We start from the raw sequence: 24,611 nt of genomic DNA on the forward strand, positions 1-24,611 counted from the left end.
GCAGGATGAAGGGCTACTCAGTACAAGGTGGGGGGTGGACATGCCTTGATCCCTCTCTTGCTCGGGGCTGGCTTCCCCTAGTCCCATGGCTCCCTGGCTCCACAAATGATAATTTTGGGTCTCAGGTGAACTAAGTGCATTGTAAATATGGTGGAAGCCATTCTTTAGATCAAAGGTACAAGGGTCTCATGGTTGAAAACATCTTTTAATCAAGACTTTTATTGTAATAAAAAATGTCAGTTCTTATGAAGAAAAAGCCATTTGTGACAAGGTCCACAGCTATCCAGGCTGGCTCCCCTTTACTCACATGTTAGCTATTTCTTGGAGGGCATAAAGAAAACTGGTTCTTGGCTTATAATACTGATGACTGATTCCTGCTCTGTTTGCTTAGTTTGCTAATCAGGAGAAACATCCTACTGTTTTGAAGGAAGGATGGGCTTCATATCTTACATTCATCTAGGTAGGTGTGATGCCACATATAGACACTGAATCGACAGAGGGTAAATAAATATTAGATATATTTACAATTCAAGGCTCAGAATTCCTTCCCAATTAAGATATAATGGCCATATCTCAAACGTTTAATGATATTTTTATACAATTGCTGGTGGATTGATTCTCATTTTGCTTAATGAAGGCTTGAGTAATATTTTCCTTTTCTTTTGCTTTTATCTAAGGCATGGCTGTTGAATAGGTGATACCAATATTTGAGTCCTTTAAGTAACAGCTTCTCATAAATATATTTTATTGTCAACATACGCTTGTCTGCACATGTGCCATATTTTCATTTTTGTCCTTGAAGAATAAAACCATTATTTGTAATCTCAAAATCACACTCATTTTGTAGTGACCATTAAGCCATATTTCTTATTGTGGAAAATGCTCCTCTTTCCTGTCTTCCCTTACCTTCTTCCTTTCTTTGCTCTCATATTTGATTTTGCCTCTTTCTTTCTTTCATTCTTCTGCAGTCTGTTAGAGTACTGTTTTGGAAAGATATTTGAGCATGAAAATAGTTTCCTGAAACTCTGAAAATTATAGCTAAAGCCAAAATTAGATTTTATAATCACCACTGAGTAATAAATGCTTATTATTTTATACTACTATTTAAATATTATATGAATATTTCCTTGGGAGAAATATCAACACTCACTATTTTATGGTTTCAAAAATATTTTCATAAAGTTTAGTTTGTGGTTGCTGAAGCCATGTTAAGTTTTGAGTGTTTTCATATGGCATGATGAAGAAGCGAAAGCTGTTAAAAGCAGTAAGACTGTTGTCTTAGTGAGGGTCTTTATTGCTGGGATATAACATCATGATAAAATGAAACTTGAGGAGGAAAGGGTTTAGTTCACCTTAAAGCTGGTAATGGAACATTCAAGGATGTCAGGGCAGACTCTTGGAGGCAGGAGTTGATGGAGAGGCCATGGAGGGGTGCTGTTTACAAGCTTATTCCCCATGGTTCTTTCAGCTTGCTATATTATAGGACCCAAGACTACTATCCCAAGGTAACACTGCATGCAATCATCAATTAAGAAACATGCACCACAGGTTTTCCCACTACCAGTCTGGTATGGGGAATACCTCTTCCCAAATGACTGTAGATGTGTCAAACTGACATAAAGTTAGTCAGCAGTGATTTTCCTCCATGATTGAAAGGACATATTCCTTAGATTTCTGATCTGAACTCCAAAAGAAGGAGTAAACACCACTCTAAGTAGGTAACTTTCACTCCCTTTAGACATTGTTAAAAGGTAATCTTGCCTGGTGGTGGTGGCCCACACCATTAATCCCAGCACCCTGGAGGCAAAACGAGGTGAATTTCTATGAGGGTGAGGACAGCTGATCTACAGAGAAAGTTCCAAGACAGCTAGAGCTAAACAGCAAAATCTTGTCTTGAAGAAACAAACAAAACAAAAAAACTAATCTCATAATAAATAAGCTTACAATAAATACATCCAAGCCTTGGCTTCATTTTTTACAAAACACATGAGCATGTTGTTGACTTCTTTCCGAATCTGGGTGGTTTTAAAGAATAGACTTAATAAATTTACTCAAAAATTAAGACATAGCTCTCTTAGGACTGTGATTGTAATCAAGAAAATATATGTGATATAACCATTTATAATGGAAACATCTCAGTTAAAGTTATCAAATAAGTATTATATCCTACTATGATTTCTGAGAATAAACACTGCTATCTGGCTTCAGAACTATAGCAACAGAGCTTTCAACAAGATGACCTTCAGTTCCCATTAGTGTTATGATGTAAAATATGTTTCTCCAAGGAAAAGAAACATTGTATTCTAGTACCGAAAAACAGCTTGTTTTTAATATTGAGGTCGTACTCTTTCTTCAAGAAAAATGTTTCTAAGAAGGTTATAAAACGAAACTGAATTGCTTTAAAGATAATTAAAGTTTGTATATCTCTGTATTGCTATATATGGATATATATTTGCATACAGAGCAGTGAAGTTGCGTATAATAAATTATATGCTCAAAATTTAGGCGGTGGGGGGGGGTGAGATGGATGAATCCATGCCTGGTGTTTTTAATATATTACCAGTAGAAAAGAAACAAGTTTTCCCAGCCGCTTCAATTTGTCACTTTTGTTGACAGACACTATGCACAATAAATTTTCTTGCAGAGTCAATTGCTCAGATTTATATAGAATCTGTGCCATGACTTGAAGAAGAGACTTTGGGTGTAGTTGTATATGCCTCTGAAGTCAATTTTCTGTTTCCTTCTTTCCTTCCTTTCTGGTGCTCCAGCAGCATTTGCTTGAATAGTTACCTATTTGCTAGGATAGGTATCTAACTTGACCAGCAGATTTCTAAATTGTCAAAATATGCCTGACAATAATCTTTAAGATTATACTGTGTGTAGAAGACAATTGTCAAACTCTTACCTGGCCAGTTTCGTCGCCTACTACTCCTCTGGCATATGATAATAAAGTTGACCATTTACAACAATGGGTAAAGAATTCCGTTGATGCATAAAAGGATACAGAGGGTCCTAGAAATCTACAAGTAGAACAATATGATAGGCAGATTTGGGCCCAGGGGTCCCGCTCAAACTAAGGCACCAGCCAAGGACAATATAGGAGGTAAACTTTAAACCTCTTCCCAGATCTAGCCAATGGTCAGAATATTCTCCACAGTTGAGTGGAGAATGTGATACGACTTTCTCACGTACTCTGGTGCCTCACATTTGACCATGTCCCCTGGAGGGGGAGACCTGGTGGCACTCAGAGGAAGGACAGCAAGTAGCCAAGAAGAGACTTGATACCCTATGAGAATATATAGGGGGACGTAATCCCCCTCAGGAACAGTCATAGGGGAGGGGAATAATGGGAAAATGGGGGGGGGGGGGGAATGGGAGGATACAAGGGATGGGATAAACATTGAGATGTAACAAGAATAAATTAATTTAAAAAAAAAACAAAAAACAATCTCAACACTCACAGGGTCTGTGGTAGTCCATCTTAGTTAAATAATGTAGACAACGAAAATAATTTTCCCATTGCTTCCACATGAGTGTTTGCTTCACTCTGCCTTGTTTCTGAGCTGAGAATATGGCTTAGCTCTTACATTTTAGTCTACCCATTGACAAGTATGAGACTGTCTCTAAATTGACAATTTGATGCCAGGTGAGGTCTTAGGTACAGTTTAGATCCAGGTTTAGAACTATGACTCCAGTTCCCAAAATGTATCATTGTATATCTGCATGAAAATATTTCTTTCCTATTTTTAAAAAATTTACTTATTTATTTTATGCATATGAGTCCTCTGTTTTCATGCACACCAGAAGAGGGAATAAGATTCTAGATGAGTGTGAGCCACCATGTGGTTAGTGGGAATTGAACTCAGTACCTATGAAAGAGGAGCCAGTGTTTCTAACTGCTGGGCCATCTCTTCAGCCCTGAAAATCTTTCTTTAACTGTTTTGGATGAAAATCTTGATTCCAGAAGTCTGTGCACCAAGCCTTCACACCAAGAGAAGATATATACATATGTCAGAATCTACCATTGAAATTCTAACAAATAATATGGCAATGGACATCAGCTGTACTTAAGAAAACACATCCCCTTGTGCTCTCTTTTGTAGCAGAGAGTAATTTGTTAAAGCTGATTTCTATTTAATGAGAATCAGTAATTTTAGATCATTGCTTATGGTCTGGTGCCATGTTCTCCTGTGTAACTCTGGGTTGTATTCTTTCTTTACGATTTTACTGTCTTGGCCTGTTTTTTTTTTTCTGTTGTTATAGAAGGTTTTTGCTTGCACCCTAGCTCCTGGAATAATGACTCATGAGACTTTTTTATTATGTACAAAAACCTAGACCATATATCTGAGCTCTTCTCTGACTAGCTCACAACTTAAAATAATCCATTATACTAAGCTACATTCTGCCACGTGGTTGGTTACCTGAGCTCAAAAATCATGCATCCATTCTCCTCGGATCTTGCTGACTGGAATTTCCCTTACCTTGTTATCCCAGAATCCTTTCAGCCTCCCAGATGTCCCAACTATTTTCTCCCTTAGCCATAGGCCATCGGTTTTTTTAATTGACAGGTATTTTATCCATATACTACACAAGAGATTCCTTTTACATTCTGTCTGTCTATCCTTTTGTCTGTTTTTTTTTTTTTTTTGCCTGTGTGTCTGTCTCTGTCTTTGTTTCTATCTCTCTCCATCTTCCCCCTTCCTTCCTCTCTCTCTGTTTCTGTCTTTCTCTCTCCAAATGAATGGTTATATTCTTCTTTGTATTCTCTATAACTTAAAGAATGTTTTCCATGCTACTAATAAACTCTCAGGCTTTTAGTATAGAATTAATACAACACATTTAATGTTAGTTAATATACCAACTGTTTCAGTTACAAATAACCTATATTTTCAGCCAAAACTCATTGTGATGGGAATGGTGGAGCTCACAGTATAAGAAATGCTGAGTGATAAGGGATCATGTATTCAGGGCCAACTTGTGAAACCATATCAGACAGAAAAAATGAGATGGAAAAATGTGAGATGTAGATATGTTTTCTGTATAATCTCTAAGAACAAAATAGAAAGTCCAAGTGTTAATAATAGGAGTCCTGTTGACATTGTTAAATGCCAAAAGTGAAAGCATATGCTACACCAAGGATTTAATAATCTATTATTACATAAAATGGTTTATCTCACTTCCCTCGATAATTATTCACTTTAATATAGAAATATAAGAACTTATATGTATACATGTGGTATTTTATGATGCCTTGCTACATATATACACTGTACCATATTTATAATACAGCACACATATCTATATCTCCAGGCATTTGCAAATATTTGTTTGTTTGTCTACTTGTATGTTTTTTAGAGAGGGTTTCTCTGTACAACAGCCTAAGCTGTCCTATAACTCATTCTGTAGATCAAACTCATAGAGGAGTGCTTGCCTCTGACACCCAAGTAGCATGGATTAAAGGCATGTACCACCACAGCCTGGCTGAATTTATCCAAATTTAAAGATGAAAATTTTCAGAATTATTTTTTACACTTCAAAAGAATATGCATACAAAAACATGGATACACACACACACACACACACACACACACACACACACACAAAGTATATGTACATTTGCTTAAAACTAGGCACAGACAGATAAGTAATACATGTTGAGTATAGAAAAACAGTTTTAACTTATAATTTCCTTACAGGACAATTCAGGACATTGTCATAATTCTCATGTTACTACCAAAGCATTTCTATAAACATGGGAAATACACAACCTTTAAACTTCACTTGAATGATTTATGAAATCTAATTTTTCTACTTTATAGTAAGTTGAATAGTTCCCACCATATGCACATATTCTAATTCCCTACATTTGTTATTATATTACCTTCTATGGTAAAATCTACCTTTCAGTTGTCCTTAAACTCAAGGTTTTGAAAAGGAGGTTATCACAAATCACCTGAGTTAGTCTGAAGCCATCACCAGTGTCCTCCTAAGAAGAAAGTACATGGAGGTCTGCCTTCAGGTGAACAAGATGAGGTAATGATAAAAAACAAAGTTGGGGTGATGTACAGTATGGGCATGCCCCCCAAGTCAGCGAAGGCAGGTCCAAAACCAAACTAGGGAAGCACTCAGATTGCTTCTTTGTGGTCCAGATAGAGCACAGCCTCGTGAACATTTGACTATCTGTTTGTGACTTCTAGAACTCTAACTGATAAATCTTTGTTGGTTTAAGGCAATGCATTTTTTGTCATTTCCTACTGTAATAGGAAACTAACATAATCTAACTTCTGAAATAAAGAGCTGAAGGCCCACATTTTGCTATGTATCCATTTATTTTCTCTCTTATGTAAAGCTCTTAGTCGAACGAGTAAAAAACTTGTCTTTTATATTTGACGGTTTTCAGAGAAGGTGAGTGCAAGACTTTGTGTTTGGAATGTCTGTGGCATCTCTGCTCTGCGGGATATACGGAAGAATGAGCTGCAGCAGGTAGAGTAGAAAGGCTTCAGCCAACTTAGGCTGACGTCTAGTGAGACTCTCCTCACAGAGAAGATAGCCACTGTTTCCCATTAAAGTGACTAGTCACAGGCAATTTTATTGGGCTTGGTTACTTTATGTCCTCCCTAGGGTTCATATTCCCTATATGTCAGGTCTTTTCACTTATTTGTAAACACTGCCTTAGTCACCAGAACATTGCATGTAGTTGCTACCCAGCTCTTCACACATTATTATGGTAAAGGAGTCATCAGCAAATATGAAAGAAGAGTACAGTGGAAAGAATGGCCCTCTCTGAATTGTTTTAAAAGAGCTAGGCATGATTCCAGGACAGAGCGGCAAAGTTTTCAGTGGGTTCTAACTGTCTCTTTTAGCTGCTGTTCAAAAGCCTTTCCCAGGACATTAACTATGCATGCCAGTGATGACTGTTTTGCCAGGATTTTGCATTAAAATCATACTTCCTTAGTACTTTGAGATTAGCCAAAGAGACTTTAGTATTTTAAGGATGATGGCATTTTAAATTAATTATTAATAGATGAACCCTGTCAAATATTTCTTTCTGGAAGTCATACAATGAAAAAGATATGATTAGTTTTTTAATGAGTAAAACACATTTTTCTAGACAATTATTCTCTAAGAAAGTAAATAGTCTTAGGAGTTAAAAAGTGATAGAAGTTTCAACATGAGAAACCCAATATTCCCTATACCTTATCTATCACTGCTACTTAAAACTCAACAAAATGGATCATGGGAACATATTTAAAAGTGTGAGATAAAGAAAACTTAATATAAAGTAGTAAAGTAGTTATCATATTATAGTCATTAATGAATTGTTGAAGCAGACACAGATTCAATGCTTATGTTCAGGTTCATTTCTTCTTTCTTTAATAAATTAATTTTTGGGATCAGATTTTAAATATTGCAAGCTTGCATGTGTTCTGTGCATACAGGGTTGCTACCCATCTCATTATAACACCATTTCATAAGCTGGGACACTCAGAGGTTCTGATTTGAATGTTTTAGTTATCACAAAAAGATAGTGAGTGATATTATACTTTTCCTAAATGGCAACTATTCTGTAAATTTAGTTTCAAAACAGGAAAGAGATTAAATAAGTTGAAATTCACATTTTCCCATTTTGGAATTAATGTAGAAAGGGTAGTATTTTAAGGTGTTGAATTACTGCATGCCCTTGTGGATATTCATATATATGTATGTACATGTGTCTGTGTATATATCTAGGTGTATGTGTGTGTGAGAGTATGTGAGGGGGAGAGAGAGCGAGAGAGAAAGCAAAAGAGTGAGAGAGAGAGAGAGAGAGAGAGAGAGAGAGAGAGAACACACACACACACACACACACACACACACTGTAATAATCCATCCAATTTAATGTATTTTTCCTTCACAATTCCCTGTACAAAGGAGAAAGAATTACAATGGAGCTATTGACACAGAGAACATGAGTCCATTGCTATACTGGCATTCTAACATTTATAGTAAACTACGTGTACATTGTTTATGCATTTGCTGTCTGATACTTTCTGAGAGACATTTCATGCAGTTACCATTTTGTAATGTCTAAAAAATTATCCCCAGTCTCCAAAGATATTATGGCCTCTTACAGTTTTAAGTCCTTAAAATTTGCTAAGCATCAGATATATGGCTGAGATATTTTTTTCATGTATGCTAACACCTTTAATTATGAGTTCAGATCTACTCTGACTTCTATCTCATCAACGGAGTAACTGCAGCACACAAAGATGCAGTAACTTGTAAGGCAATTTGTACAACATGACACAAATACTAATGATGAATGTCACAAGCCCAGGTGTATTGACTCCAAGTCTCATAGGTTAACCTATATCTTAAAAATTGCTATTTTTATAATATAGGTTGAGTAGATTTTAAAAACACACTCAAAAGCAAACAGTAAAAAATAGAAGGATGGATCAACACAACTTTCCAGAGCTATCTCATACTGTGTTGCTTCAGAATAACAGTGTTCAAGGACTGAACGGAATGAATGTAGCACCCCTACAAAGATACCTCCCTACTGACATTTTAGAACATGGATCATATAAGAAGAGATCACTAAATCATCAGAGACAAGCAACAAACAAGTTAGGTACAAAAAAAGAAAAGAAAGATTTGGAAGAGTTTCTGACGTTTTATCATCAAAACTGAATGTGACAGTGGAAAAAATTCCTTTTTCTAAATTGCAAAGGAAAATGTTATTCCTTGCCAAACATTCAAGGGCAAGTTCATCTTAGACACACACTGGATGGCATAAACTTATAAACTGTACCACTTACCTCCTAAAGTGATTGTTCAGCACATTCAAGATTAAGTGCAAGAAAGATGATGCAGGATTCGAAAATACAGTGCAAAAGCTAGAGTAAAAATTAAAACACAGATGTTAGTTATACATTTGGCTGAGGCATAAACACTTATTAATAAACAAGGTTTGTGGAAGGAAGTAAAAAATGAATAAATATCCAATATTTATAGGACAATAATGGAAGCAAAAATGGGAGTTTGCATTTCTTAACTTATATCATGAAAACTTGAGAGTTGATATTCTAGTTTGGTAGGTTATGGTGTTACATTTAAACGAATATAAAAATCTGTAGAGATGATGGCTAGAGAAGCTTGAAATAAAAGTTTGTGTAATTTGTTAAGAATGAGGAGTAAGAAGAGCACAATTGTGCCATAACTATCAAATTTTATGTTGGTCTGACAATATTTAATAAATTCAAAATTAAGAATACATATTAACTGATCCAAGATGTTGGCGCTGGTCACACACTGCATCTGATCAGCAGGGCAACCCGGATTGTGCAGCTACCTAAAAACCAAACTGAGAGCTACAAAACACCAGTGCTGCTGATTCCCAGGCAAAAGGGATTCACATTGTGTAGCGCATGGGCAGGTCCAACCCCCTGGGCCCCCAGCTAACCCACAGAAAAGCCCCAGGGGACAACCCACATTAGCCACCATCATGAGAAAGACTGTGAGACACCATGCAGCTTTGGGCTCTCTCTGCCCATCTGCTGCTTACCAGATCTGGAATGCTAATATCCACTTACAAGTGAGTACACACCATGTATGTCTTTTTGGGTCTGGGTTATTTCAGTCAGGATAATCTTTTCTAGTTTCATCTACTTTTCTGCAAATTTCATGATTTCTTGTTTCTAATAGCTGAGTAGTATTCCATTGTGTAAGTCTACCACAGTTTCTTTATCCATTCTTTGGTTGTGGGCGATCTAGGTTGCTTCCAGATTATTGCTATTATGAATAAAGCTACTATGAACATAGAGTCCTTGTTGTGTGGTGGAGCATCTTTTGGGTATATGCCCAGGAGTGGTATAGCTGTGTCTTGAGGTAGAACTATTCCAATTTTCTGACAAAGCACCAGATTGATTTTCAAAGTGCTTGTACAAGTTTGCACTCCCACTAGCAATGGAGTTGTGTTCCACCTTCTTCACATCCTCACCAGCATTTGCTGTCACTTGAGTTTTTGATCTTAGCCATTCTGACAGGGGTAAGATGGAATCTTAGAGTCATTTTGAGTTGCATTTCCTTTATGAATAAGGACTCTGGGCATTTCTTTAAGTACTTCACAGTCAGTAGAGATTCCTTTGTTGAGAATTCTCTGTTTAGCTCTGTACCATTTTTATTGGGTTATTTGCTTTGTTTGTGTTTAATTTCTTGATTTCTTTATATATTTAGATATAAACCCTCTGCCAGACATGTGGTTGTTGATGTTTCTCCCAAGCATGTAGGCTGTCATTTTGTTTTATTGACAGAGTTCTTTGCCTTTTCATATTCATTAGATCCCATTTATTAATTTTAACCTTAAAACCTGAGCTGTTGGTGTTCTGTTCAGGTACTTGTCTCCTGTGCCAATGAGTCCAAGGCTAATTCCCCCTTTCTTTTCTAATACATTTAGTGTTATCTGGCTTTATGTTAGGTCTTTGATCCATTTGTACTTGTGTTTTGTGCAGGGTGATAAGCATGAATCTATTTGCATTTTTCTACATGTAGACATCCAATTTTAGACAAGCACCAATTGATGAAGGTGCTGTCCTTTTTTAATTGATTATAGTTTGGCTTCTTTGTCAAAAATCAAGTCTAAGTAAGTGTGTGGGTTTATTACTGGGTCTTCAATTTGATTCCATTTATCAACTAGTCTGTTTATATGCAAGTATCATGCCATTTTTTATTACTATTGCTCTGTAGTGCAGCTTGAAATCAGGGATTGAGTTATTTCCAGAAGTGCTTTTAATACACAGGATTCTTTTAGCTATTCTGGTTTTCTATTTTGTTTTGTTTTGTATTGTTTTTCCATATGAAGCTGAGAATTGTACTTTTAAGGCTTGTAAAAAAATACATTGGTATTTTGATAAGAATTGAATTGAATCTGTAGATTGCTTTTTGTAAGATGGCCTTTCTCACTACAATTATTCTACTATTCCATGATTATGAGACATCTTTCCATATTCTGATACCTTATTTATTTTCGTTCTGCAGAGATTTTAAGTTCTTGTCATAAATGTCTTTCTCTTGCTTGGCTAGAGTTGTGCCAAGATACTCTACGCAATTTGTGACTATTGTGTGAAAGGGTGTTGTGTCTCTGGTTTCTTTTTCAGCCCATTTATCATTTGTATAAAGGAGGGTTACTGATTTTTTAGAGTTAATTTTGCAGCCAGCTACTTTGATGAAGTTGTTTATCAACTGTAGAAGCTCTCTGGTAGAATTTAGGGGGTCAATTGAATATACTATCATATAATTTGTGATTAGAGATACTTTGACTCCATCCTTTCCAAATTTTATCCATTTGATCTCCTTTTGTTGTCTTATCGCACTATCGAGAACTTCAAGTTCTATGTTGAACAGATATGGAGAAAGTGGAAAGCCTTGTTTTATCCCTGGAGTGATTTTTCATATTTTTGAAATTTATTAAAAAGAATATAAATGGATGTGTCCATCAAATCCTACCTCTCAGAGTTCATGGAATCATTTGGAAGAGGAAGCAGAAAGATTGTAAGAGTCAGATGGGATGAAGGACAGAGAGAACAAGGCCCTTTGAATCAACTAAACAAGGCACATATGAGCTCACAGAGACTGAAGTAGAGAGCATAGGGCCCACATGGGTACACACCAGGTCCTCTCTCTCTCTCTCTCTCTCTCTCTCTCTCTCTCTCTCTCTCTCTCTCTCTCTCTATATATATATATATATATATATATATATATATATATATATATATACACACACACACACACACACACACACACACACACACACACACACACTGGTGTTTTTATGAGGTCTATGAGTATGGAAATGAATTGGTCTCTGACTCTTTTGCCTGCTCTTAGTATTCTTTTCCTCCCATTGGGTCCAACTTTGATATGATAGTTTTTGTTTCATCTTCTTATATGTTTAGTTGTTATCTCTTAGTAGCCTGTTCTTTTCTTATGAGATTCAAAAAATGAGTGGATCCAGAGAGGAGGAGAGATGAGGAACTGACAGGAATAGAGTAGAAGAATGGAAACTATAACCAGGATATGTATTGAGAAAATCTATTTTCAAAATTAGTAAAATAAAATTATTGTTGCAATAAAATGTATTTGTTCAGCCTAGAAAGCCAATAACTGACACAAAGAAACTGAAATGAAATTCAAAGCTGCAAGCACTACACTGGACAGATTCTAAACTGCTACTTTTAAAATAATAAAATAAATTATCTACTCTAATCCTCATAACCTACATATAACTCACATGCTTGCCAATCTGATCTTTCTTGTGCTGCTTCTTTCTTCCAACTCTGTCAACTCTCATCCTCTCTTAATTGTCAACTGTCAATGCTCCCTCTTCAGGAAGTCCAGCCTTGCGCTTCCTGTCCTTCTGCCCAGCTTATTGGCTATACAGCATTTTATTGAGAGTTGTTACATCCACTCAAGACATTGCTCCTCAAAATACACATATGAAGGAGATAGTGTATTACTTGTCCTTTTCAACTGAGCTATTTCGCTTATTAATAATGACCTTTAATTAAGTCATCACTGGAACAAATGACAGAACTTCATTGTTTTATATAAGTGAATAAACTTTCATATATGCCACAATCTTATTATCTATTTACTTGTCCATAGACACTGTAACTGTTTGAATGAGAAATATTCCCTATAGCCTGGGGTATTTAAATGCTTAGTCTCCAGTTGATGATGCTATTTTGGAATGTGTAGGAAGTATAGCTTGGCTAGAGGAAGTATGGCACCAGGGTGGGGTTTGGAATTTCATAGTCTTGCCCTCTTTCCTGTTGGCTGACTCTACTTTATGCTTGCAGGTGAGGATGTGAACTCTCAACTTTCTGCTCCTGGTGCTGTGTTTTCATGCTATGATGGAGTCTTATTCCTCTGGAACTGTAAGTCCAAATAAACCTTTCTTTCTCTAAAAATAAAATAAAATTTACTATGTACAAAGCAAACAACAAAAATACATAAATCGAGTTCAACAAATAAATGTGATAAGTAGTGGTTTCAAGGGCTATTTTTATTATCTTTTATTTATTTATTCTGCTTAATTCATCCATTACACGTATTTAGAAAAAATTATACAGGATTTGGATAACATGGTTATCTTTGCTTGCATTAAGCCAGTTGTTTTGGTGGATGTTTTCTTCAAGATTAAAAAAATGTTTCTTGTGAATTTTTTACTTTTATTAAAATTAGAAGTTTTCTCACATAATATATCCTGATTAAAGTTTCTCCTCCTTCTATTCTTTCCTACTTCTCACCTCCCAATCCACCCAGATCCACTTCCTTTTTGTCTCTCATTAGAAAACATAAAAGCTTCTAAGAAATTATAATATAGTTAATATAATATAATAAAACAAAAACTAACATATTTATTTGGACAGAATAAACAAACAGAAGGCACAAGAATCAGAGATCATTCTTTCTTACAATCAAGAATCCCATAAAAACAGTGAACAGAGGAACTGTTACAGACCTGTTAAAGCCCTGAGCATGCTGACACAGTCTCTATGAGTTTATGTGAGCTTTAATCGTGTCGGTTTAGAGGACCTTTTTTCTTTGGGTCTTCCATTCATTCTGGCTCTTACACTCTTTCTGTCTATTCAAATTGCTTGTATCCATTCCAAAAGTCACCACTAAGACCTGAACCTTGACTCAGTTATAAGTAACTCTGTAAACTTCTGGAGTCAGACTGACTGGGTTTAAGTGGCCATACACTGAATCTCTATCATTCACTAGCTGTAGGATCTTGGATAAGTTATACTTCCAGAAACTTGCTGTCCTCAACTATGAGATGGAGATAATAATAGCAGGGATGCAGAAAAAAGTTTAGCTTAGTTTCCTTACCTAGAAGGGAAGGACCTGATGGAGACATTCCATTTAGGGCTGAGTCTGCCAAGGTTTATCATCACACTTTGCATAATGTCAGGCTTTGAGTTTCTGTATTTTTTTTTTTTTTTCATTTTCTGCAAGAGAAATCTTCTCTGATGACGGCTAAGCAAGGCGCTGATTTTGGTTATAGCAAATTGTTGCCAGAAGTATTTTTATTGCTTTTTTATTTAAAAAAAAAATTAGAATTTGCTTTTACCCTAGGTCCCTGGGCTTTTTAGTCTTATGTTCTTGGTCATCCAAGCAGTGCTGGGTATGAATTCCATATCAAAGAGTCAAACTTGTCTAATCAGAGGTTAGTTGGTTACTCCCATAAACCTTATACCGTCATTGTCTTCACACGTCTGGCAAGTAGGACAGCATTGTTGATCATAGGCTTTATAGCTGGCTTTGTGTTTATGTTCCTGTTTTTGGTACTGTGTAGAGTACCTTCTCATACCAAAGATGCTATAATGTAAAAATGAAGACTCTATGTAGGCACAATCTCAGCATTTGCATGTTCTATTAGTAGTGTGGGTATTGTCTTCCAACAATGCTGTCTTAATATCAATTTGTGGAAAGTAACTGAGAGTCTAGGCAACAGCCTCTGTTGTTTGGGGATTCTATAAAACCCCTTTGGCCAACAACTCCAGGAGATGTCCCATAGATATATCAAGAGCATAGGATGCACAATTTAAATACACCACAAAAGGTACTTTTGTGCAATATATATATATATCTGCCTTCAACTTTAAAAAGAAAAACATTCTTCCCAGGAAACAAAATAACTGAAGGAACCATCACTTGTACTTTGCTACTCTTCAAATTCTAGGAAACTTCATTCTTTTGGTATTTACAATACTGAGTTGGTTTTATATCTTTTTGAATTACCAATGTTATCTCAATGTTTAGGTTTTACATAACCTAAATATTTGGAAATAAATTTTTTAAATATTTGAAAAATGTTTAAAAACGTGACTCTGTGTTGAATTATGATAGCTCAAAGAGGTATTAGAAGCAAGAATTCAATTAAGAGGTTATTTTGATAATTCTTTGAGACCTGAGACAAACTTGAACTTTGGAACAGCTACAACCTTGAAAACAAGGCTAATGAACTGATAAGAAATTTGGGGAATAAAAAGTTCTGTGCTGTCTCATAAGAAGGCTGGACAGATGATGACATCACCTTCAAGAGACAACTTACAAGATTTTTTATTTTAGAAGAAAGAAAACATAAAATAACTCTTAGAAAATCTGGGAGTTCATGAAAGATAAGAGCCAACTGAGAAGTGAAAAAACAGAATTATTCTTTCTCAAAGTTCATGAGGTGTCCATCCTGGAAACACTAGCAGACTCTGTGGCTTTTTAATGACTATTTATAGGAATGTTGCTTTCTTGCTGTGTTCTATCATGGAGGAAGAGGACAGCTCTGATTTTTCCAACATCTTATTTGGGGATTAACGATTCAATAAGAAAAGTCCTTCAGGAACAAATGAAGGTCTTTCTCCCAAGAGAATCAGAATTGAATAGATTTATCTTTGAAAGATACTCTAGAATCCTAAGATTATTCACTAAGAAATTCAATTAGATTTTCTCATATACATTTTAAAATTAATAATTTATTGAACATTGCAAATAGTCTATACATAAATAAGAAGACTGTTTGCCTAAAATCAGAACCATGTTTGACATTGCAATATGGTATTTATTTTATGGGTAAAAAATACTTTTTTTCTTTTTCTCTTCCTTCCTTACTCCTCCTTTTCTCTTCCTTCCTTCCTCCCTTTTTTCTTTCTTTCTTGCAGCCTACTAATTCTTTTTGTGTCTTTTTATTTGTACTGCCACTTATCCTCCAAACAGGTTATTCCAATTACTTTTAATATTTATCATTTATCATCATTTAAAAACCAGAAGAAATGTTTTGTGCATACATCGTGTTAGGCACTGTGGATACATTCGCTAACAAACCAGACAATGTCCCTGATCTCACGGAACTGACAATGTAAGGAAAAGGAGAGGTCGGCAGATTTCAGTGAATTTGAGGCCATCCTGGTCTACAGAGCAAGTTCTAGGGTTACATAGAGAAACACTGCCATGAAACAAACCAAAATGAGATTTCAGCCAATAACTTTAGAGGACACTCAACCATCCAGAACATCAAGGGCCTGCAGTTCGTCAAGGCACATCTTAGAACTGCAAGGCTGAGTTAAAGGGTGAATTAGAGATTGTGATGTTTTAAAAATAAATCTTCAACCTGGCACTATTTTCAAGACATGATGATGAGTGTGGGAACATGTGTGTTGTTTGGGACTTAAGTTCTTATCGTTGTGTCTTTTATACATCCTACAAGATGTTGGTTTCGTTACTATTTTGAGATCCTGAGAAAGCTTTTATAGTTTCCGATTTAAACTGGTCCAGTATTGACATTTTCATTAGCTATCTAGAGACATCCAGCCTTCATGTAATCAGTATGTATATTTTCATCATATCCCAGCCAATTTGTCCCATTTTTGTCCCTGTAAAATAGATCTCACATTGTAATGTCAGACATAGTCCTGATTTTAAACAAAACATTTCTCTTATTTATGTGCAGACTATTTGCAATGGTGCAATGTATTATTAATTTAAAAATGTCTTTTAGAAAAAGTACTTGAATTGGGAGGGAGTTACTCTAGGATTCTAATTGATCTTTCCAAGATAAATTGCAGGTTTATGGATAAAGGAATTTTGGCTTGAGCAAATTTGGGGGTTGAAGATCTTGACAGGTTTGTATGTCTTGACTTTCTCCTTATTACACAAACATGGATAACACTCTTCTTGCTTTTCCTCTATGTTTCTCTGGCTTAAATTGTAAATATGTCTTCTCTAAACATTTAGGAAACAGCCTGAACCGAAATTCCTCTTTCAGATCACATCTCTAAGCATTTACTTCTGGAAAATGCCAAATTGACCACTTATACCAGATAGGAAAACCACAGCAGGCTATCCAAATTTAAACATAAAGATTCTTCCAAGAAGGATCTTTGAGAGCAGCACTACATGAGGCTTGCATGTTTTGATTTATAGAACCCAAATTGAAATCTGATTCCCCTGGCTTTTCTTTAAGTACTGGGAAGAGAATAATCTAGGCTTTTCCTAGAATTTAACATAATCTCTTTCCAGCTGTATTCTGTGAATTTATAAGCATTTCAGATGATTAAAATGTAATCTTGCATCTTTAATTCAGCCACAGGACACATGATCAGAGCACAGCTGAACTAAATCATAAGTGTTATCTTCCAGATAAATGGCCTTCTTTGCAAAATGGGGAGGAGTTGTAGATTTTTAAAATTGAAGAATAAAAAGCAATAATATTGAACTTCTATTTTCAAGTTGATGTTTTTGGTAAACTTTATTTCACTTAGCTTTTAGTGGCTTATACCAAGTGGCACATATGAAACTACTTAACAGTTGGATTGTGATAACTGTCTTGCACTGTGACGACACTGCAGAGTACATCACTCCACTTAATAAATCCACAGTGTTAATGGTAGGAACTGATAGACTAGTATTTTATAACTCATATCAATGTTAACACCTTTGCTTGACATAAAAACTGGTGCACTGAGCAAAACAGAAGATCAGGGAATGATTCATAATATATAAACGATGGGTGTGTTCATCGTAGGTGAAAAGAGAAGCTGATTTAATGAAGTTTCCAAAACCAAACAAGAAAAGGAATTAACCAATAATTTAATTTGAGTTAACACAGGAATAAACCTTAAAATCTTAGTGGTTTCAGGGAGTATGAAATATCAGCTCTTGAGCAGGTTTAACCTAATGTAGCACAATTATAAGGAGTTTGTTTTTAAATACTTTGGTAAAATTAACATTTTTTTGCATAAGAGTACATACTACTAAGGAACATACAAATACAGTAGAACTTGAAAAATCTTGATGTGCACCTAGAAAAATATTTTCAAGTTGCATTTGACTTAAAAATGTCTACAGAAAAACAGTTCCAAATATTACTTCATGTATATATATCTTTTAATAGTCTACAAGCTTGCAGATAAAAGAAAATTTTTATTTTACTTTGCTTTCAATGAGATTTTGTATATGGTAGTTGTAGTAGTTATAAATGTAAATATTTTTGCATAACAGTTGTTGGCATGCTTCATAGATTAGTCAGAATATCCTTAGGAAATAGATATATTCACAAAATAAACAATCTATAATACCACAGATGATATCTTTAATACATTTACATGATTAAACTATTACCAGATGCTTTGGCAAAATGAAAGTACCATTAAGATTTATGTAATTTCAGTTCATTCTGTATGGCTCAGGGCATAAAAGCACTTCCGTAGTTCAAGCCTGATGACCTGAGTTGGATCACCAGGATCTACATGATAGAAGGGAGGGATTGACTTCTGAAAGTTATCCTTTGATCTTTGCATGCATATTGTGACACTCCCCTTCCTTGTACACTCACACACACACACACACACACACACACACACACACACAGAGAGAGAGAGAGAGAGAGAGAGAGAGAGAGAGGGTTAAGCATATAAAAGAGTAAGTAAATGAATGTTTTTTAGATAGACTTTCAAGAATTTTGCAAGAGAAAGCAGGGCAGAAATTTAAATGACATTCAAAAGGCCTGTAGAGTTGTTGAACCCCTTGGTTGTAGCAGTCTGGTAGGAATCTCGAGCCATTCCTCTTGGAGTAGACCTGCAAAGGCTTAGCTTTGTAAGAAAACCAATGGTGGTCATCAAAAATTTAACATATATTAAGTTGACCTGGTCCCTATAAATTCTTGTGAATAATTAATGTGAACTCATTTTTCAGTCAAAGTGTGAAACTTGGGTAAAATTGTTGTCTGTACAGTCTGCACTGACAGAGAGGGTATATATAAATGCCATCATGTCAACAAAAACTTAGCACATTATGGGAAGACCAACCTTAGTTTGAAAAACGCAAATTCAAAGTTCTCAGGCAAAACATAACATTTTGAGAGAGGGCACAGGGAAGGTTTAATGAGAAGGCAAGTAGATAAGGGAATATTGGAAGGGCTAACTAATATTAAAGACATTATGAAAACCTCATATGGTAACCTTCCACTGTAGAAGGTTCCAAAAATATACATACACACATATAAAAAGAGTTTTACTGTATCACAATGCAACAATGCCCAACTAGTTGTCACAGAACACCAAATATAAAGCCCAGTCTTTGTCTCTTTTAAGGTTGTTGGAAAGTGTGGTTCCTTAGACTCTTCAATATTGTGCTTTGACCAATGTTCTTCATAACCCTCTAGAACTTGACGCTAAGACCCTATTGCTGAAGATACCACACACTTGAGTCATAAAACATCAGGCTGTAACTCACTGAGATGCTTCATTTCTACTGGTTAGTTTATACAATGCTGGAATGTACTAGCTGTGCTACTGGAAGAAGAAAGAGAAGCACCGATCTCGCTCAGATGTGTACCCTGGAAGCTACCCTGGTGACCAATCTGACAAGATGTGCACACTGATGCAATAGTGGCACTGATACGGGAGTGAACAATCACTTTCTGATCAAGGTTAAGGCCCCACATAGCATTTTCAAACTTAAACTCATACCTGGCACTATTATTAGGATCAAGAACCTGTGGTTAGGCACCATAGTACGTGAGAAAGTCATATCACACTCTCCACTCAACTGTGGAGAATATTCTGACCATTGGCTAGATCTGGGAAGGGGTTTAAAGTTTACCTCCTGTATTGTCCTTGGCTGGTGCCTTAGTTTGAGCGGGACCCCTGGGCCCAAATCTGCCTATCATATTGTTCTACTTGTAGATTTCTTGGACCCTCTGTATCTTTTTATTTTGCTATTCTCCCATGCGTCTCTCATTTAGAGTCCCAATAGGATGCCTTCCCCTCTGTCCCAGTTTCCTGGTAAGGGAAGGCTTTCGTGGGACATGCCCCTTGGGCTAGTATGCAGATATAAGTGAGTATATACCATTTAAGTCTTTCTGCAAAAAAAAAAAAAAAAAAGAACCTGTGGTTAGACCAGCTGTACACGATAGGGGAGACTCCGCCATTGATTCTATGCTGAATGGACTTACTGCTGTACACATACATTAGTGCATCAGTCAGCATTCATCAGAGGAGCTTCTCTTTGCAGTAGATGGCGGCCTGTTAATAATGCTCAGCGCTGATTGAGAGTCATTCAAGTTGCCTTCTGACCTCCACATGTCTTTGTCCCTCCTAGAGAGCATGCACACGCGCGCACACACAAGGAGGGAAGGCAGTCTTTCTAAATAAAATAAATAACTTAAAATAAATGTTAAAAAATTGTTCATTACAGATTTTTGAGAAATGACTCAGAAAGACTATGTTCTTGAATGGCTCTTAAAGAGTATAATTCGTTTAGATATCCTCACAAATATATAGGGCCATATTATTTAAAAAAAAAGGAATCATGAATTGTTAAACAAATTGTAAGAGTAAGACTTTATCTGTAAGACACTATAAGAATATAAGAAAATCAAGACAAGAATTGCATGTATACTCAAACTGATATTTAAAAATAAAGACAACCCTTATTTAAATGCATGTTAGTTAATTTTTGTATGGTTTTTCATAAGAAACTAACTAAAGAATTATTATTGCTCTAGAAAAGGTATTTGTATTATTTGATGAATAAAATGACTATTTTAAATATCTAAATCTATGAATTTCTACTTGCTCTTCCTGTAGATTTTATTTATCATATTTTATTTCTGAGTATTGTATTTGATTCTAAAGCTTTCCCCATTACACCTAAGAATCATAAAACATTTGAGCCTTCATTCATTCATCATGGTTTGTGTACAGCTCAACTAGACATTCATTTGAAGTCATACTACTCCCAATGTTCAGTTACTTAGATGTATGTTTCCCTTGCCACAATTCCCTGATATGATGAACGTCCACTCCTTCCTTCTGGACTGTGTCACAGGGATTAAACACAGCCAGACATTTACCTTGGGTAGCATTGTCTGAAATAGGATTGGAACAAACTGACTTTCACAGTTTGTAAACATGCTGCCATGGGGAGCAAAGTGGCCTGCTGCAAGGGATGCTGGCTCCAGTAGCAATTTAATAACCATATCTGTGCTGCTGGCTGCTTATTAATGTTAAGACCTGTCTAACTCTCTGAGGACAGCTGATGTGAGGAGGTCTGTGCATGTTATGACCTAGAGTGTTTGGCATCCAGGCTCAGAACACCCTTAATCTTTACTTTCCATCAAATGTGCCTTTGCATAAGAACAAGAAGTTCAACTTTCCTTCTCCAAAACTGTCTTGTTTCCCTTTGTGCTACCCGAACTTGATCATATGTCATTATGTTTACATTAATGTATAAAACACATTCATAAAGACAGTGGTGATGTAAATAAGCTTTTTATTAATTCACTGGGTTTTCCACACAAGTTTGATGTGCAAAGGTAGAAATACATAGGAAAAAACTGCCCTTTAACTATATGTATTGTGACCCAGTCTTTATTAATAAATGTTTAGAAAGGACCAGATTAGAACTCACAAGATGGAAGCTTTGGGGTTGGATTCTTCTAGACCTCAGGCAGATTAGGAGCTAAGCATAATCACTTTGCATCACCCCTTTGCCTGGTCTCCATTCTTTCACGTCGCCAGTAATAGCTCCTGTCACTTAAAAGCTTTAAGCTGGCAGTGCCTCGAGGAAAGGAAATAGAAGGACACTTTATTTACAGACACAAAAGGGCAGTTGCGCAGTTACACAATGGTTGTGACAGCATGTACAAGATCTGCACAAGATGAAGCCAAACAGAATATCAACATGAGGGTGGAGGCACTGTGAGGCGATGCTCCAATGCCAGGAATGGAGGAGGGGCTCTGGAAGCTGGGAGGTTGAAAGGATTGTGAGGTGCCATATTCAGAGAAGGCATATTTTATTCACTCCACAAGAAAGCCAGTAGGGTAAAAACTGCTGGTATATATTCAGGCACATGCCCACATATGCCTGCACACATGGGCCACAAAGAGACATCCATAGACACACAGAGAGATCAAGGCACAAACCATATGTGGTAGGCACATAGACATAAGCAGACATACAGACTGACTGTCAAAGGTGAAACTAAGCATAAAGATCAGGCCTCTGATCTCAAGGCACAATTATATAGAATTCTACAAAAGTGACACTCAGATAAAATAATTATAAGAGAGATGACACCACTATTTACTTTGTGCTAATTCATATTGGCGATCCATATCAGTGCCATGTTGTCTAAATATCCACCGACCCTTAGGTCTAACTGATTTCTACAACTGAGGAGCTATTAGCAATCTATAGCTGCTAGAATAGTGAGAGTGGGTTTTGTTTAGGTGTTCAGCTCCTGGTAGGTCATCCAAAATCCAGGTGATGCCCCACACAGACACCACACACTGGATTCAATAGATTATTAACAACGACAGTAACAATGATGACAACAGCAGCAACAAGAAGACAAGAAATTGCAAGGGTAGGAAAGTAGGAAGTACCTAGGGGAAGTTAAGGTGGGAGTGGAGGTGAATATGATAAATATGCATTGTATGGCATCCTCAAATAATTAATAAAATATGTTTAAAAGGAATGAAGCATAAATTCCTTTACTCTAAAACAGGTGTAATAGGACCCTACGTGCTTGGGACTGGGTTTTGCTTGTATTTTTTATCCAAAGAAATCTATGTGATCACCCCAGAGGCATTCCCTAAGATATCAGTAGTAGGGCTGATTATATATGTGATTAAGAAATATGGCTCCTCCGTTGGAGAATTTGTCAAAAAACTTAATGAGCAAAAAAAATGGCTCAACTAGAAGAAGTAAAGCAGTTGACCATCAAACAAAGCCAGGATGCAGCTGACATGAAGAAGGCACAGCGTGCACTGGTTCAGAAGTGCCACTGCCTCTTCGACATTCAGAGGAATAACATTGCCCATTGCCCTGGCCTTGGAGGTCACTTACCGAGAATGGCTGCATAAAGCATATAAGGAAGTAAAGAATCGCCTGGACTATCACATTTCTGTACAGGACATGAAGTCTCGCAAGGAGCAGGAGCACACGAGAGACTGGGTGGAGAAGCATGTGGTGCAGACCATTCCTGCACAGCAGGAAAAGGAAATGCTTGCCAAATGCATGGAAGAGCTAAAAATGCTCTCAAAGAAGGCCCAAGCTTGGCCAGGGATATGAATGTATCTGTCTCAATTGAGACGGCCAGAGAGAGTTAACTAGTTGGTGTGGACGAACTCTTCCTGTATTTGCCGTCTATTGAAATTACAGTGTACTTTTCCTAAGAAATGATCAAGGTCCGTTCAGTGGTTTAACCCTACTGGCCAGTAAGATATTTATGACCCTTGCTTAGTATCTGGAGTTGTCTGGTGATCACTTTTGAATAAGCAATCTGCAACAACTTGCTGCCTGACTCAAATTACCAAATCATAGTTTAAACTTGTAATTAGTTATACCATCTTGCAATAAAATGACATTTGGAACAGAAAAAAAAATGATGAAGCAAATTGTATTAAAAAATTTTAATTACTATTGCTTTATAGTACAGTTTGAGATCAGGTATGGAGATTCCTCCGGAGCACCTTTTATTGTACAAGATTGTTTTAGCTATTCTGGGTTTTTTGTTTTTCCATATGAAGTTCAGAATTGAACTTTCAATGTCTTTAAAAAATTGTGTAGGTATTTTGATAGGGATTGCATTAAATCTGTAGATTGCTTTTGGTAGGATGGCCATTTTTACTATGTTAATTCTCCCTATCCATGAGCAAGGAAGATCATGCCATCTTCTCAGGTCATCTTCAATCTCTTTCTTCAGAGTTTTGAAATTTTTTTCATACAAGTCCTTCACTTGCTTAGTTAGAGTAACTCCTAGATATTTTATATTGCTTGTGGCTAATGTGAAGGGTGTGGTTTTCCTAATTTCTTCCTCTGCAAGCTTGTCATTTGTGTATAGGAAGGCTACAGACTTTTTTGAGTTAATTTTGTATCCAGCCAATTTGCTGAAGGTGTTTATCAGCTTTAGGAGTTCTCTGGTGGAATTTTGAGGGTCACTTATGTACACTATCATATCATCTGCAAATAGGGATAACTTGACTTCCTCCTTTCCCATTTGGATACCCTTGATCTCCTTGTGTTGTCTTATTGCTCTGGCTAGAACTTCGAGAGTACTATATTGAAGAGATATGGAGAGAGTGGGCAGCCTTGCCTTGTTGCCGATTTTAGAGGAATTTCCTTGAGTATCTCACCATTTACTTTGATTTTGGCTATTGGCTTGCTGTATATAGCCTTTATTATGTTGAGGAAAGTGCCTTGTATCCCCGATTTCTCTAAAACTTTAATCATGATAAAAAATTGTGATGAAGTAAAGTTACGTGTGCCAACTGAATCTTTTATTTAAAAAGGTACAAATCCTTTGGTTTAGTCTCTGTAAAAATCTTCTGTATATTCTCTCTCTCTCTCTCTCTCTCTCTCTCTCTCTCTCTCTCTCTCTCTCTCTCTCTCTCTCCTCTCACTGTGTGTGCAAGTGTGTGTGTGTTATCTGTTTGTGCAGCTTTAGGTTTTTTTATTATTGTTATGACAAAATCTAGGTATTCAGCCCAGGTTTGTCTCAAACACAAACCCTTCCTGCTTTGAGCCTCCTTAGTTCTAGCATTACAGGCATTTACTACCATGGCCAG

The 24,611-nt window shown here is 36.3% G+C and overlaps 1 pseudogene; it reads left to right on the forward strand.

Moving 5' to 3' along the window:
- Positions 1-22,518: 22,518 nt before the first annotated feature.
- LOC127205736 (ATP synthase F(0) complex subunit B1, mitochondrial-like) lies at positions 22,519-23,115 on the forward strand (annotated as a pseudogene).
- Positions 23,116-24,611: the final 1,496 nt, after the last annotated feature.

The sequence above is a fragment of the Acomys russatus genome, chromosome 22 (assembly GCF_903995435.1).
Source record: "Acomys russatus chromosome 22, mAcoRus1.1, whole genome shotgun sequence".
Lineage (NCBI taxonomy): Eukaryota > Metazoa > Chordata > Mammalia > Rodentia > Muridae > Acomys > Acomys russatus.